Source organism: Capsicum annuum, chromosome 5 (assembly GCF_002878395.1).
Source record: "Capsicum annuum cultivar UCD-10X-F1 chromosome 5, UCD10Xv1.1, whole genome shotgun sequence".
NCBI lineage: Eukaryota > Viridiplantae > Streptophyta > Magnoliopsida > Solanales > Solanaceae > Capsicum > Capsicum annuum.
Genome location: NC_061115.1, coordinates 10248706 through 10260342, shown reverse-complemented (window position 1 = coordinate 10260342; position 11637 = coordinate 10248706). Strand labels below are relative to the sequence as shown.

The following is an 11637-nucleotide window of genomic DNA, read 5'->3' as shown; positions in this document are numbered from 1 at the left end:
ATCAAGTTATTATCATTAACTAACTGCAACTAGCTCAATCTAGGCCTTGTGTAAACACAAAAAAATTACAGATGAATGATTTAATTTACCAAATATGTACACAATGTATATGTTGTGTATACTTATACATAAAATATACATGCCTACAGGGTCAAGTTTATCGATAAATTGTGTTATTTGTTACTCCATGATCTTATCTTCCTCTTAAACACTACTTGTATCGTATAAATACACTATTATGATGTTGAAAAAAATGTTTCTTAACCAATAATATAATGTCCAGGGTCTACCCGAGAATATCTAGGTTGTGGATAAAGAGAATTCATTGGCTTCTTGCAGATGCTGAACGGTCGATGACATGAGTCGCAGTTGCTTCAAACTCGCCTCTCTAAGGAGAAATCGATAAGCCTCTCAAACTAGTATTTTACAACTTCATACTAGTACTCTACAAGATCAAACAACAGCTAGGGTTTTACTATATTGCACCATAATTACTAAATCATTTTTTGCATCGAGAAAGTCCGTCTAACTTTATCTAAAGTATCATGAAAGACACTAAATATCTTTTAGGCAATCAACTCGTCGAAAGGGACTTACTTTTCAAGAAAATATTTTCCTTCATACCAAACACATTGTAAAATCAATTTAGAAACATAAGAGGAAATATATAGCAAACGGGATGACATATATGTCCAACCCAGGTAAAACCGTAACCATACCCAATTTTTACATCAATCCAATGAAGATATGATGCCACATGCTTAACTTACATATTATTTTTTTGGAAAAAATCATTATTTCCACCCTAAACTATATTCAAAAAGTCTAAGACACAATCAAACTATTAAAGTGTCCTAATCCACACCTCAACGATGTAAAAGTGAATTTATGTCCACCCTTGCGCACCTACAACCAATCACATGATGGGTGATGTACCTTTGCACCACATCACTGCCTCATCACTGCCACATCAGCTTTTCCGTCAGATTTTATTTTAAAAAAAATTCAATGTCACTTAATTGCATCCTCTTCACTACAACAACACCAAACTCCATCAAACCATCGTCGTTGTTGTCATTATCAAATTCATATCTCCACCACCATAGATTCACTACCACAACTAAATTCACTATTGGAATCATCACATAAACATTGTCACCATGAAAAATTACAAAGAATCACCATATATTTAATAAAATTCATCATCGAAAGCTTACCGAAAAATTGACCCATTTCCTCATCTTCTTCCTTTCTTTGGTCCAAAATTTCAATCTAAAACTTTCTTGCACTGAAAATTCCTCAATCAATATTTAATTGCGCTATTAAGAAACTCATCTCATTATCAAAATCATCCTCCACCTTCGTTGCCACTATTAAGAAACCTATTTAATCTACCTTCATTGCCACCATCGGGTTTAAGCACAATTCCAACCACAAATTTCATCATCCACCATCAAAATTGCACTAGTTCTATTGTCAATTAAATAAATAATATATCACCAACAATTTTATCACCCACCACTAAATATTATCACCATTATAAATTTCGTTCAAGCTCAAGGCGGAGAATGGTGAAGAATATGTAATCGATTAGTTAGTAAAGGAAATAAAGTGATTTTGAATAGAAAAAAAGAAGGAGAAGAGACATGAAATGTCAAGAAGAAAAAAATGAAGAAATGGCTTAGGGATGTCCATGGAGGATAAAACTATTTTTAATCGTTTTAAAAAAAAAAAAATTTACTCTTTCACGCACTATTTTTCTTTTTCTTTTTTTTTTTAAATTTTATTGCCAGATCAACTTCTGGGATATAAATAAATTTACTTTTAAGTAGTATAGGAGTGTAAAAGATCGCCATAGTAATTTGAGAGTGTCTTAGACTTTTCGAATATAGTTTAAGGTGTAAAAGATGACTTTTTCCAATTTCTTATAAACCATAATTAACCGACATGCGCTAACACAAGATTTCTTAACTTAACACTGTGTCCGAGTAAGTTCCTAAATCTCTTACCTAAATTCTAAAATTCCTTTCCATCCATCAAGCATTCTAAAATATCTATATAAAGTTATAAACACATAAACTCATCACAAATGACTCATTTTTATTTTTTTTCACATATTGAAAAGGAAGGTAAAATGGTGAGAGAAAAAATTGAGATGAAGAAAATTGAGAACTCACAATATAGAGATGTTACCTTCACCAAAAGGAGACAAGGATTACTGAAAAAAGCTAATGAGTTAGCCATTTTATGTGATGCTCAAGTTGCTACTATTGTTTATTCATGTACAGGAAAATTGTATGAGTATTCTTCTAATAATAGGTAAATTTTAATAAATTAATTGATTCATCTTTATTGTTTCAAAATAAATTATAGACTTGTTTTCTGTAGGTATACTAGATTTGTTTTCCCTTTTTGATTGGTTATTTATGTGTATTTCTATAATCCTTTGATTTTGTAAATGTTGTTCTCATATTTGTGTGATTAAATCTTGTTAGTAGATCGATAGATTTTTCAGGTTCGAATCCTAAAATGAAGAACTTTCTTATAGGGAGCCGTTTTCTCTTAAATAAACCCTACGCAGCGTGATTTTTTTGTTGATATGATGTGATGTGTGAAATCTTTTTGGTAGATAGATAGATCCTTCAAGATCGAATAAGGGGATATGAAGTATTTGTATGCTCCTTTGATTTTCTTAATGTTGTTCTCATGTTTGTGTGATAAAATCTTGTTAGTAGATTGATAGATTCTTCAGATTCGAATATTGAAATGAAAAACTTTCTTATAGGGAGCCGTTTTCACTTAAATAAACTCTAGGTGGCGTGAATCTTTTGTTGTTCTGATGTGTATGTGTAATTTTTTTTTTATAGATAGATGGATCCTTCAGAATCGAATAAGGGGATTGGAGAAATTTTGATATGGAGTATTTTTTTCAGAAAAAACATTAAATAGACCCTACACCGCTTTGTGATACATATGATATAGTTGGATAAATGAGTTTCGCATACCAGATGATAGAAAAAGTAGATGGATTCATTGTGCTTAAAAACTTTTTACTCTTGTTTTTTAGATCTGTATTGAATAACTGTTTCGATGAGTTGAGACCCAATCAGAATTGACCTCTCTACCCCCATAGAGGTAGGATAAGGACCGATACGCCTCTCCCTTTTTCAGATTTTACTTGTGAAATTACACTGAATTGTTGTTATTATCGTTGCTATAGACGTTTAATAGCTTAAAAATGTTTAGGTGACATTTTTTTTTCTAGACTTAGCGAATACTACATAAAATGAACTGTTTTTGTGTTGGGCCATGAGCAATAGGTTGTCGGGCATACAATAAAAGTAACGAACTAACCATAATAGTTGAAATACTTAACTGTTTAAATTAACCAATATATATTATATGTAGAATTCATTTATAATATGTGTCATTGATATATGCCAACTAGAAACGTAAACAGTAAACTGAATCTACTATTTGTGTAAAGATCCCAATAGAAATGAAGTATTAATCCTTACCAACTATGCATACGCATACAAAAAAATTACATGTGTCAAATTACATGTGATTTCTTACATGGTGGAATGATTACGGATACAAAAAAAGTATGAAACAAACATCAACTTTCAAGACTAGGAAATCTTAGTAGTTCATTAGGTTGGCTACCAGATCTTTCAGTTCTTCGTTCTGAAATACTTGTCATATTTTATTTTACATGCCCCTTAAGAAAAACATTAATTAGATTGGCAATTTGACTAAATTATCCTTATTTATTACTCTGTTCAATTTAATATTTCTGGCTTTTGCACCATACAGTTATCTCTCTATATTTATGATCAAAGGTAAATATAGAAACAAACAACTAATTCTATCTTAATTTTATAAAATAATAGGTATTGTGTATCGTTTATTTTTAGTAACAATGATAAGTATTTAAGAACAGAGGGAGTATAATATTTCCTTACCCCACCCCCACGCCCACCCCCCACCCCCTCCCAAAAAAATAATCAAAGACTTTGTTTCTTTCTTTAAATAATCATATTATAATTAAGTAGAGACGATGCCATTCTCTTTCCTTTTCTTACACCTTTTTCTTGAATTTGGTTGATGAGTTAGTTGTTTACCTTATAGACAAAAGATCTTTCAAGTTTTTATGAATCTTGTTTTAATTGTCATCTAAATTTTATTATATAATAATCCTTTTTTTAAATTTTTTTTTGAGAAGCCTAATATTCTACCTGGTTTTTAAGCACCTCAATTAAATTTACGGGAGAGGTAAATATCACGTTACTCTATATGTCATAGCCTTAGTCAATACAGTTAGTGAATAGAACTACTTGATATTTGTATCAAGTGAAATTAGCTTTAGAGTTACTTGATATCTATCCGTTGTTAATGCAAGGTGGAATTAATCAAGGTGCACGCAAGCTAATTCTGACACTCAGTAACCAAAACAAGAAAATTTTAATAAAGTATAAAATCAATTTCTTAATTCACACAAAAACAAGAAAAAAGATACACGCAAATTGATTCGAACTCCACTAGTTATCAAAACAAGAAAATTGTAATAAAGTATAAAACCCAATTTCTTAATTCACACAAAAACAAGAAAAAAAGTAAACACAAGCTGAATAGAATACCATAAATTATCAAAACAAGAAAATTATAATAAAGTATAAAACCCATTTCTTAATTCACACAAAAACAAAGAAAAAAAATACACACAAACTGATTCGAAGCCACAAGTTATCAAAACAAGAAAATTGTAATAAAGTACAAACCCAATTTCGTAATTCACACAAAAAAGAAAAAGAAGTGAGAAACCTCAAGCTGTTCATTCAGACATTTCAACAAACAGATGGAGGGCAAAAATATTCACCTATTCGTTTGTGCTGTAATCGGTGACCATGGATTTGGAGATTGGAAGAGGAGAAGTTGGATGGCAGCTGAACTGATTCGACGATGGAAAACGGAGCCCCGATAAACTGTTTGGTAAGTAGAGGCGATGCCATTTTCCTTCCTTTTCTTCAATTTGGTTGGTCAGTTTGTTGCTTAGGTATTAGACAACATCTTTAAGTCTTTATTAAGATTGTGTTAGTTGTTATTTAAATTTTATTATATGATAATCTTTTTTTTGCTAATAAAAATTAAAAGAAATCAATCACTTGCTTATTCGCCAACTTGATTTTCATTTTTTTTTTATAATTATATTTATTCAGATCAGCTTTCATGTTTGGTGTTTATTTTTTTAAAAAATTAGATGTTTGGTCAATGGAAGAAGCATTTAAGGAAAGTAGAATAAGCATCTTTTCATAGCTAAAAAAAGTAATTTTCTTCTAAAAGCATTTTTCACTCATGACTAAATTAAACAAATTCATGGTGGTTGAGTGTGATGTACCATACAATATTTTCTATTTCCCCGTATAATATGAAATTTAATTTTGCTTTAAAAAATTACCAAACTTCAAGATTTTGTAACACCAGCTGAAGTTTAGTTAGCAGTTAAAAAATAATTTTTTTATAATGCCGCATTTAGTTCAGCTTTCATTCGCTACTAAATTTTTCTACTATATAGAAGAGTGAGTTGAGGACGATCAAAAAGCAGAAATGTAATTTCATTCAATAATATCTTTATTGAATAATAAACCTAGATTTTTTATAACAATATATTTTGGCCAAAATGCTGAATATTTATAGACCTTTTTTATTTACAATGAGTTCAAATTGAAATTCAAGAGGGGGTTAAGGGAGTTATGAATTGAAAACTTTTTTTGAGTCGACTGATCATCCTTGATAGTCGGTCACCTACAGGTTGGTATACTATGCAAAACAGAATAGAGTTGAAAACGTAAGTAAGCAAATAAGTAAAAGACATAAAGATTTATCCTGGTTTGAATCACTGATGTGATGTCTACTCCAGTCCCCTTGGGTTACAGGGACTTTCTTTAGAGCTTTTAATGAGAGGAACAAGTTATAGAGTGTTTGAACAATTTTCGAATCTTATTTTGTTATTCAAATCTTGTGACACAGCCTCAACTGGTATAACTATGCTGTCTCGATCTTTCTCTTTTTGGAACTATTGTAACTTGAAAATTACAAAGCTTTATGAAGACTTGAAGATTGAGACACACTAAGAATTTTCTGTGAAGTTGCGTCAGGTCTTCAATCTTTAATCTTCTTACTTATAGCCTTCATGTGATCTGACTTCTTTGCTCTAAAAGAAAAACCCAAGGAATTTCTTCTCAATCAAGGATTTGAATTGATTCCTTGATTGAGGATTCACATTATATGGTACGTCCATATTAGATATATCCCTTCGTATGATATGATCTTCCTTTCTTGAAAATGGACTCTCAGACATGCATGTTCATATCAAATATGTCCATATAGAGGGTGTGATCTTCCTTCCTTCCTTCCATGGTTCCTTGTGAGATCTACTTTTGACCTGTGATTGTCTTTAGTAGGATTGACTTTCCGATAGTTAGGGATCTAATGAGATCTTCTCATAATTGTTGTTCCAAATCCAGCTTCGACTTCCTTGTAGTTGGGGATCCAAGTTCAGCTCCGGAGAAGATCCTTCTTGCCTTGATTCCATCTTCGGTGTATTCTGCATTTTTCCTTTATTATTTTGTTATTATTAAAACATATTATGTCATAGGCTAAGCAAATTGTGTAATCTTCCATTATGTTTTCAACATGTGGCTTATATATGTTGCTTATATAATTGTCAGCACTACTTTGCTAATGATGCTGATTGTGACTGCAAGCAAGTTATCCCCATTCCCCATATTTCTTTTCTTTTAACAATAATAATAGTATGGAAGAGAAAATTATCACCATATTACAAGATTTAAGTTGGTAGTCATCATAAGCTATGTAAATAAAATGGGACACGTCTATCCGTACTACTGGTTGTTTGGGAAATGGTAGGTAGGATATTTCACAATCACCAGCAGCAGCATATTAAGCAGATAATGGTGGTCCTTTTCCAAACTTATTAAAGTTGTGCTTCTGCATTCTGCATGCCTAACACCCATTTCAATTTCCAATATGCCTAACTTTGATTTATGCACACAAGTTACAGTTATCTGATGGTGTTATAATGAGAGTAACAAAGTGTCAAAAAAAAAATGATATTTCTGAATGTTATAGGAGAAACACAAGATCTATGTCAAATAAATTTGACTATAAAGCTTATGAACATATTTTACCATAATTTTAAGTAACATGTTACTTACATATCCTCTTAAAAGTTCACTGCAATTTGAAATTGAGTGCTCGCTACTACGAACCCTACAAGATCTTGCAGAGAATTGGTGCAGTAGCGTACTATTTGGAATTTCCTGCTGGATCCAGAATCCACCCTGTTTTCCATGTTTCGTAGCTGAAACATTGCACTGGTCTTTCTGTTGTACCACACTGTCAGGACTTAATCTGTGATGATGAAGGTATAGTCATTGTGCAACCATTGTCCATTCTTCAGTTTCGCATGGTAAAGGAGCACAACATTGCTGCAGTAAAGGTTTTGGTCTATTGGACTAATTTTAGCCCTGAGGAAGCAACCTGGGCGGACTAAAATTACATTCGTCATCAGAATGAATTATTGATACTCTTTAAAGTATTTCAATAAAAGTTCTTAAATTTCCATGTTATTGAGACTTTAAAGCTTATTCATGCTAAGTCTACCCAGATTTCAAGAAAAGAGTTGATTTTGATCCTAAGCTAAGAAAGGAATCCACACCATTTTGATTTAAGTTAAAGGAAAGCATAATTGGCTTCCATTACATACTTTTGAGTTGTTTAAGGTGGATTTTCCTAAAAGTATGAGCTTAAGAAGGGAGTAGTATTTAGCACCGAGTTGGGCTTGATTCCAAGGTCTCATGTCCCAGAACTACGAGCCACCCTAGGATTTAATTTACCCCAAGTGGGTTAAGCTAGTGATCACTAAAATTTAAAGGTTCTACTCTGATGGCAAGGATAGAACATCTCTCCCCAATGTGGGAAAGATGTTGGACTCCATGTAGCTCACATAGTTTATGTCGTTTAGAAGAAACTCCCAAAGTAGTCCCCCACTCTATCTAAGATAAAGGTATATGTATTTCAAAAGCTATGATTCCAAGATTTCTAAGGTTCTCAAGTGTCAAAATCTTTAAGTTTCCAAAGAAGTTCCTAGTTTTCATGAGATTAAAGTGAATGTTCTGAAAGATGTTGTTTTTAAGACTTTATCTATCCTACAAGTTTGAGAACAAAGAAGGAATGCAGATTTAAAATGAAGTGCAATGACTCACGTGATTTACATTACCTATTTTCTTATTCATAATTATGATGATTTTAATTTAAGCTATGTGAGTCATCTGTACTAGCATGCATGTTTTCTATAAGGATTTATGATATTGATTATTTAATTGCATACACCCCCATATACTCAGTACATCCTCAAAGTACTAATCCACATATATGTCTATGTGCTAAATTGTCTCATAATGTAGGTACAAGTTGTAGCACACATACCATATTCAGTCAGTTTGCAACTTCCAGTCAGCAGGTGATAAATCCTTTTGATTCAAGGGCTTGAGTTAGTTATACATCTTGAGAAGTATTATATTTTCTTTATTCAGTCGTATTGAGTTGGGATAGTTGGGAGTCATGACCCGGCTACCTATAGTTAGTACTAGTAGAGGCTTCATAGATATTCAGTAGAAGTTGATGTATTCAGTTTTTGTTTTGTTTGTAAAAGCAGAGTTGTAATATTGTAAATTCAGTTTTGTATTGATCAGATTCAGAAAAGAGTTATTTTTCGCTAATTTGTACAGATTTATACTTTTTATTCAGTTGCTTATGAGTTCTGCCAGTAGAAGGGTTAGGTTGGGGTCACTTGTGACCCTAAGCACCGTGTGATATCTCGGAACCCATTTTTGGGGTGTTACAAACTTGGTATCAAAGCACAGAGTTCAAGTTTCCTAGGGTGTCTATGAACCTGTGTCTATAGAGTCTTGCAGAAAGGTACAAAGACGTCTGTACTTTTCTTTGAGAGGCTACAGGGCATTTAAGAAAATTTTACTTTCTTTCTTTCCTACTCTAGATCATGTAGTAAAGTTGTTCTCTCAGAATCTCCTTTCTATTCGTGTGTTACCCAAAATCTTCCTCATCTATGTATTATTCTTGAGATAACATGATCAACAAGTTCTAGTTCCTTCCTAGATAATGCTCTTATATTTGCTCACAAAAGTTTCAGAAGTTACCCAAAGGGATTGAGAGGAGCTCTCTAGTGTGTTAAGTTCCATAAGTTGAAAGTTATGTCCTAATTATTATAAGTCATTCAATTAAGAAAGATTAAGATGTGTATTCTTACATCATTGAATATTGTATGTCAAGTTTCTAGCTCTTGTATTATGTAATCTTGTTATCATTGTGGTTTTGAAAAATCAAAGTCTAGTGAAGCGGTATGGGACTCTTTCGATTCACTAGCATAGTTTCTTTGTTGTTCATCTCATTTTCTTGTTCAAAATACAAAACCTAAGTCTAGTGAAGCTGTGTGAGGCCTATTTTGATTCACTAACAACCTTTTGTTCATCTTATTATTCTTGTGTTGGTTGGAAATGGGGGTCTAGAGGTGTAATGATAGAAGAGTGTTAAGGGCATTTTATTGAATATATATGTATAGCTAAATTTTCGCTTATGATTGAGTTAGTAATGAAGTGATATATCCTTGTTTGTTAGTTTAGTGAAAGATAGAGAAGGAGTTATTAGTTAAGGAGAATTGTTATTTGCTTGAAGTATGAAAAGAGTTGTTGATGGTGTTTGTTGTTCTAGAAAAGTACAGGTTATCGGTGAAAGTACTTGGTGGATGAGTGTTGTTAATTTAGGATTCGTTGAGATTGCAAGAGGGAGTTTAGTTGAAACTTATAGAGTTATGAAAGAAGTTTAGGTGTATAGATAGGTAAATAGTAATGATGTCTAGAAGGAGGATGTGTTAACAGATTGTGAATAAGATAGGCCATATGATTATAATCGATTGTCATTTTATGGGGTTCTAGCATACTTGTGTTTCTTAATGCTATGTTCTATAGTTTCTAAGTGAGAATTGTGTGCAAGGTGGGTTGTTAAATCATGCTTAGAACTAGACCTTAAGTTTGAACAATGGATGGTCATCAAGGTGGATGTACAGATTTCTTGGTTAGTGCAGCTAGTTGTATGAAAGTAATCTAGTGGGCTTGAATAGTATATGCAAGAGTTTAAGTTTATTTATTCAAAATTTAGTACGATGTTACATGTATGATGTAGAGGTGTGCCCAAGGAGATATGGGGCTTCCTTATTTTCGAAATTTGTTAAGTGTTGTGTGGTTAGTTGTACCCTTGAATTGATAAGTATGAATAAGGCGATATGGTATACAAGGTTCTTGTCAGTTAGCATATGGGTTATAGGTTGATGATGTTGGGTATGCTTGTGTAAGTTTAGAGATGTGGTATTAGTAGACTATGAAGGGAGCATTAGCAGAGAGTTTTACACTTTCAGGTGTAGTCCTTTGGGTTAAGTTCTACTATTTATGTGTATTGTAAGACCCCAAAAAGTTCCCTCATTGTCTAAAACCATTAGAGCATGTCAAGAGAGGTATCACACTTAGAAAATTTGGCCAATTGTTGGGACTTACTCATTTTTAGGACCTTTAAATTTTGAGGAATTTATTTTCAATTTTCCCGACCTCTATTTGTTGATTTGTTTTGTTGATTCATGATGTGGCAAGTCAAGAGTACATCTCGGGTGAGTTTTGGAATTTTTGGACGAGAGTAAGGGAATGTTTGGGGTAGCAAAACAGTAAGCCAGGGTGATTAGCCCACGGCGCCTTGCTTAGTTCGGTATCTGGGGGTCACCGCGATGGGCAAGGCGGTGCTCTTCCTAGTTCGGTGGACTAGCCTCCGCGGCGCCCTGGCTAGTTTGGCTAGGGAAAATTTTCAGCATTCCCCTCTATCTCATTAAGGGCAAAAGAGTCTTTTCCTACACCAATCCATCCAAACACAAGATTAAAGCCTATTCTAAGCACATTAGGCATGTTTTCATTACTTTTCTCTCAAGTAATACCCTAAGAGCTCCAAAGCTCCTCCTTCTCCAAGAAGTCTAGATTCCCCATTGTTACTCTAAGGAAGCTTTTGATTAAGGGGTTCCACAGATTTAGAATGGTGGCTTAAAGCTAAGGGGGAGATGATAGAATGAGTGACAAAGTCACTTCCCGCTTTTAGTAGAGATGCTAGTGTAGTATAGAAACATCAAGAGAATGAGGATGAGGCCTAACCCATTTTTATTTCAGTGTGGGTATTTTAGTTATTCTAATATCTACTCATGACTTGCGTATTAGCTCAATAATCATAGTTCATGTTCATGCGCATAATAGAGAATCATGTACTCTCCCAGTTACTAGTATGAGGAGTTCCAGTTCATTCAGCAGTCGGAATCACCTTTAAGAAGTTATGAATTCCAAAATTTAGGTCATATAGCTCCTGACTCATGTACCCATGCAACACTCTTAACGATCAGTGAAATTCAGATTTATACCAGGTACGTCCTCAATTAGATCTCTTTAATGAATCCATGCCGTGAATGCTCTATTCCTCAGGCCTCAGTAAGGTGTTAAGTTATTC

At 33.1% G+C, this 11637-nt stretch overlaps 1 long non-coding RNA gene across 1 annotated transcript; it reads left to right on the top strand.

Moving 5' to 3' along the window:
* Positions 1–4104: 4104 nt before the first annotated feature.
* LOC124898699 lies at positions 4105–6742 on the top strand. The gene is made up of 2 exons (XR_007055409.1): positions 4105–4992; positions 6528–6742. It is a non-coding gene; the product is annotated as an uncharacterized LOC124898699 (long non-coding RNA).
* The last annotated feature ends 4895 nt before the right edge of the window (positions 6743–11637 follow it).